The sequence below is a fragment of the Schistocerca piceifrons genome, unplaced genomic scaffold, assembly GCF_021461385.2.
Source record: "Schistocerca piceifrons isolate TAMUIC-IGC-003096 unplaced genomic scaffold, iqSchPice1.1 HiC_scaffold_102, whole genome shotgun sequence".
Taxonomy (NCBI): domain Eukaryota; kingdom Metazoa; phylum Arthropoda; class Insecta; order Orthoptera; family Acrididae; genus Schistocerca; species Schistocerca piceifrons.
In genome coordinates this window covers 1-5,000 of record NW_025726819.1, presented here as the reverse complement: position 1 = coordinate 5,000, position 5,000 = coordinate 1, and the positions used below count along the sequence as shown (strand labels likewise).

The window sequence follows — 5,000 nt, the reverse complement described above, 5'->3', positions numbered from 1 at the left end:
CTAGAAGCCGCCTGTCCCTCTAAGAAGAAAAGTAATCGCTGACAGCACGAAGGATGTCACGCGACTAGTTAGCAGGCTAGAGTCTCGTTCGTTATCGGAATTAACCAGACAAATCGCTCCACCAACTAAGAACGGCCATGCACCACCACCCACCGAATCAAGAAAGAGCTATCAATCTGTCAATCCTTCCGGTGTCCGGGCCTGGTGAGGTTTCCCGTGTTGAGTCAAATTAAGCCGCAGGCTCCACTCCTGGTGGTGCCCTTCCGTCAATTCCTTTAAGTTTCAGCTTTGCAACCATACTTCCCCCGGAACCCAAAAGCTTTGGTTTCCCGGAGGCTGCCCGCCGAGTCATCGGAGGAACTGCGGCGGATCGCTGGCTGGCATCGTTTATGGTTAGAACTAGGGCGGTATCTGATCGCCTTCGAACCTCTAACTTTCGTTCTTGATTAATGAAAACATACTTGGCAAATGCTTTCGCTTCTGTTCGTCTTGCGACGATCCAAGAATTTCACCTCTAACGTCGCAATACGAATGCCCCCGCCTGTCCCTATTAATCATTACCTCGGGTTCCGAAAACCAACAAAATAGAACCGAGGTCCTATTCCATTATTCCATGCACACAGTATTCAGGCGGGCTTGCCTGCTTTAAGCACTCTAATTTGTTCAAAGTAAACGTGCCGGCCCACCGAGACACTCAATAAAGAGCACCCTGGTAGGATTTCAACGGGGTCCGCCTCGGGACGCACGAGCACGCACGAGGCGGTCGCACGCCTTCGGCTCGCCCCACCGGCAGGACGTCCCACGATACATGCCAGTTAAACACCGACGGGCGGTGAACCAACAGCGTGGGACACAAATCCAACTACGAGCTTTTTAACCGCAACAACTTTAATATACGCTATTGGAGCTGGAATTACCGCGGCTGCTGGCACCAGACTTGCCCTCCAATAGATACTCGTTAAAGGATTTAAAGTGTACTCATTCCGATTACGGGGCCTCGGATGAGTCCCGTATCGTTATTTTTCGTCACTACCTCCCCGTGCCGGGAGTGGGTAATTTGCGCGCCTGCTGCCTTCCTTGGATGTGGTAGCCGTTTCTCAGGCTCCCTCTCCGGAATCGAACCCTGATTCCCCGTTACCCGTTACAACCATGGTAGGCGCAGAACCTACCATCGACAGTTGATAAGGCAGACATTTGAAAGATGCGTCGCCGGTACGAGGACCGTGCGATCAGCCCAAAGTTATTCAGAGTCACCAAGGCAAACGGACCGGACGAGCCGACCGATTGGTTTTGATCTAATAAAAGCGTCCCTTCCATCTCTGGTCGGGACTCTGTTTGCATGTATTAGCTCTAGAATTACCACAGTTATCCAAGTAACGTGGGTACGATCTAAGGAACCATAACTGATTTAATGAGCCATTCGCGGTTTCACCTTAATGCGGCTTGTACTGAGACATGCATGGCTTAATCTTTGAGACAAGCATATGACTACTGGCAGGATCAACCAGGGAGCTGCGCCAACTAGAGCTGAGCAGCCGGCCGCCCGGGAGTGTGTCCCGGGGGCCCGCGCGAACACGCAAGCGTCCGCTCAATCATTCTGCAAACAGGAGGAGGCTGAGCTCCCCTGCACAATACACCTCGAAACCCTCTCAGGTCCCGGCGGCGCGCAGCGCCGTCCCAAGTACTTGGTCGGGTTCGAGAGAGGCGCAATCGCCCGGAGTTAGGCGAGTAGACGCTTTCGGTGCGACCACCCGTGCTCCCAACTGAGCTTGCCGCTGCCGACAGAGGCCCGGGAGCGTGCTGTCGTGGCATTGCCGGCGGGAGACAACACGCGCCACCTACGGTGACCGGCAGCTCCAACGCCAGCGCCACAGAAGGACAAAAGCCCCACTTGGGTGCCGAAGCGAACTCTCCCAGCACAGCGCACGCGCCAACACATCCGCACAGCTGCGATACAAACCACCAGCGAGAACCGCTGGGGCGACCGAGCAGCAGACGGCGTCGCGGCGCCGAGCGCCGGGCGGCGGCGCATCCTCAACGCACACAGTCCTCAATCGGACCAGCACACTGAAGATGTCCACCGCGCTTCGCACCGGGCCCGCGAGGACCTACTTTGGCCGCACGGCGCCGCGCGCAGGGTGCGCCGGCGCGCAGCTGCGACGCCTGCCGCGTCCGTCGGCCGGCGCGCCTGCCACTGGCCGCCCCCACCAGCCGGCTGTAGCGCGTGCGCCCACGCACCGCGCGGCCAGCACGCCGGGAGGCGCCCCCTCACCGGCCGGGGACGGTCCCACCCAGCCACCACCGCGTATCGCTTCACACCCAGATGCCGTTCAGTTTCATCGGCATGGTGGGTATCGCTGGAACAACCGGTTAGTACCTCAACCTATCGTCGCCATCACCGATTCACCCCTAGCGAGAACAACCGCACCACAACGGGTTACCATTTCTTCATTTGCGTAACTTCACCAGAAAACGTAGGCGTCCATCGCCATTAGCAACTTCAACGATTATTGCATGCCTGTGTCAGGTGTCACGCCACACTACGTCTGCCCACATACACGCAACAAAATGTGCACGCCTAGACAATACGTGGAAGGTGGCCCCCGTACGTATGCGATGTCCATTGCTCGAACGACTGTCAACCGGCCTCTGTAGCATGTCGCAGATATGGAACGCGGTGCACCATGCTATCACGGTGTTTGAGGAGAGACGACTAGGTCCGAATACATCAACACACAGCTCATGCTGATCGCCATCCACGGCGTCCGTTCCTCCCACACGTCTCTATGGCGTACCACACTGCAATCCAGCTCTCATAGGGAGACGACACGTAGCTGCGTGCACAATATTTGCACTGTATGGTCCGCCGTTTTTGGGCGCAGTCGTTGTACGGTCACACATGTGCCACGATGTATCATTCAGTACATAAGGACGAATGTGCAGTACAGATTGTGGTTCACGCGTACGACATCAGCGGACAGTTGACACAGGCCGCACCACAACGTAGCCTGCGTACGTCGCATGCGAAGGGCATTGAACATGCAAACTTGTCACCAACCAGCTTGCGAAGGCAGGGGGCAAGGTGGGGACGTGGGGACGTGGGGAGGGGTGGGGGGGGGGGGGGGCGGCATGTACGTCCTGCTGCCATCCACATTACAGTGTACAGCAGGAGCATGTGGAAAGTCAGCAAGACTTGCAAGGTGTTTAACATGAAGCGATACACAGGGGAGCGGGCAGTGCGAGTAGCGAACTATATTGCGAGGGTTGCGGGTGGGCAACACTACACTAATTGAACGAGTCGTATAACAATTACAGAGCAGGTTTAGGCGACAACGTGGGTTACGTTAGCGGACAACGTGGGTTACGTTAGCGGACAACGTGGGTTACGTTAAGGCACAACATGGGTTACGTTAAGGCACAACATGGGTTACGTTAAGGCACAACATGGGTTACGTTAGGGCACAACATGGGTTAGGTTAGGGGACAACATGGGTTAGGTTAGGGGACAACATGGGTTAGGTTAGGGGACAACATGGGTTAGGTTAGGGCACAACATGGGTTAGGTTAGGGCACAACATGGGTTAGGTTAGGGCACAACATGGGTTAGGTTAGGGCACAACATGGGTTAGGTTAAGGCACAACATGGGTTAGGTTAAGGCACAACATGGGTTAGGTTAAGGCACAACATGGGTTAGGTTAAGGCACAACATGGGTTAGGTTAAGGTACAACATGGGTTAGGTTAAGGTACAACATGGGTTAGGTTAAGGTACAACATGGGTTAGGTTAAGGTACAACATGGGTTAGGTTAAGGTACAACATGGGTTAGGTTAAGGTACAACATGGGTTAGGTTAAGGTACAACATGGGTTAGGTTAAGGTACAACATGGGTTAGGTTAAGGTACAACATGGGTTAGGTTAAGGTACAACATAGGTTAGGTTAAGGTACAACATAGGTTAGGTAAGGTACAACATAGGTTAGGTTAAGGTACAACATAGGTTAGGTTAAGGTACAACATAGGTTAGGTTAAGGTACAACATAGGTTAGGTTAAGGTACAACATAGGTTAGGTTAAGGTACAACATAGGTTAGGTTAAGGTACAACATAGGTTAGGTTAAGGTACAACATAGGTTAGGTTAAGGTACAACATAGGTTAGGTTAGGTTAGGTTACACGTTGTTGTAAGGAAAGGTGTAGGGGGGGGGGGCGGGGGCGGCAGGTTCCTTGATAGTGATTATAGTAAGTGAATGCTTGTGACATGATCAGATTTGTCACGTCAGGATGCACCTTTGGCTTATTAGAGGCGGCGCTCCAATTCTATGCTTGTGTGAGACCTGTGTCTTTGACTCATGTCATTGTTTGTGCGCTGTGACAGGAGGTACTATTGTGATGTTGGGTGCACCGTTGTATAGGACATGTGTGGGTGTTGGTGCCTGGTCTGCGCAATGGTGGATGTCGAAAGGCTGGGATATTGTATTTTCCGCATGGACCTCCTGGTCTGGTTGTGATAGTGTGGATTGTGTAATGTGGCGGAGAAGATGCACTGGATGTTGTTCCATGCTGGTGCTTACATATTGTATGTGCGCCCGTTAGAAGCAGAGAGTGGTGCGTGATCAGAGTGTCTGGCTGACGTGTGGTTCCATTGTGGGCAGACTCTTTCAGCATGTATACGGACAGTTGTGTATATTTGCTGTAGTTTGATGGCTCTGCATTGATTACTAATCAGCGCCGTGTGTACGGGTAATCTGGTTCCAGTCCAAAATGTTCCATCTGTGTACATTAGTGACAAAGACTCTCCCCATGCAGTGGGGCTCGGTCTGTTATAGCTCTTCCGCGTAATATATTTGCCCCACGTTTTTGCGACTGCGAGTGCGAGTGCAACGCGCATGGGACCGACATGCTGATGGCTCGGTATCGGACGCCGTACAGTGAGCAACGCGATCGCGTCTCTCGCTCGTAAGTGGTACAGGTCGCGGCTCATGTATAGGGACAGCGGGAATGT

General features: G+C 53.4%; 1 non-coding gene across 1 annotated transcript in view; it reads right to left on the bottom strand.

The window, feature by feature from the left end:
* The window catches only part of LOC124724877, a 1,909-nt gene extending 398 nt beyond the window's left edge, over positions 1–1,511 (bottom strand). Inside the window, exon 1 of the ribosomal RNA XR_007006640.1 lies at positions 1–1,511. This exon is cut by the window's left edge and continues 398 nt beyond it. This is a non-coding gene — a ribosomal RNA (small subunit ribosomal RNA).
* Between the last annotated feature and the right edge of the window lie 3,489 nt (positions 1,512–5,000).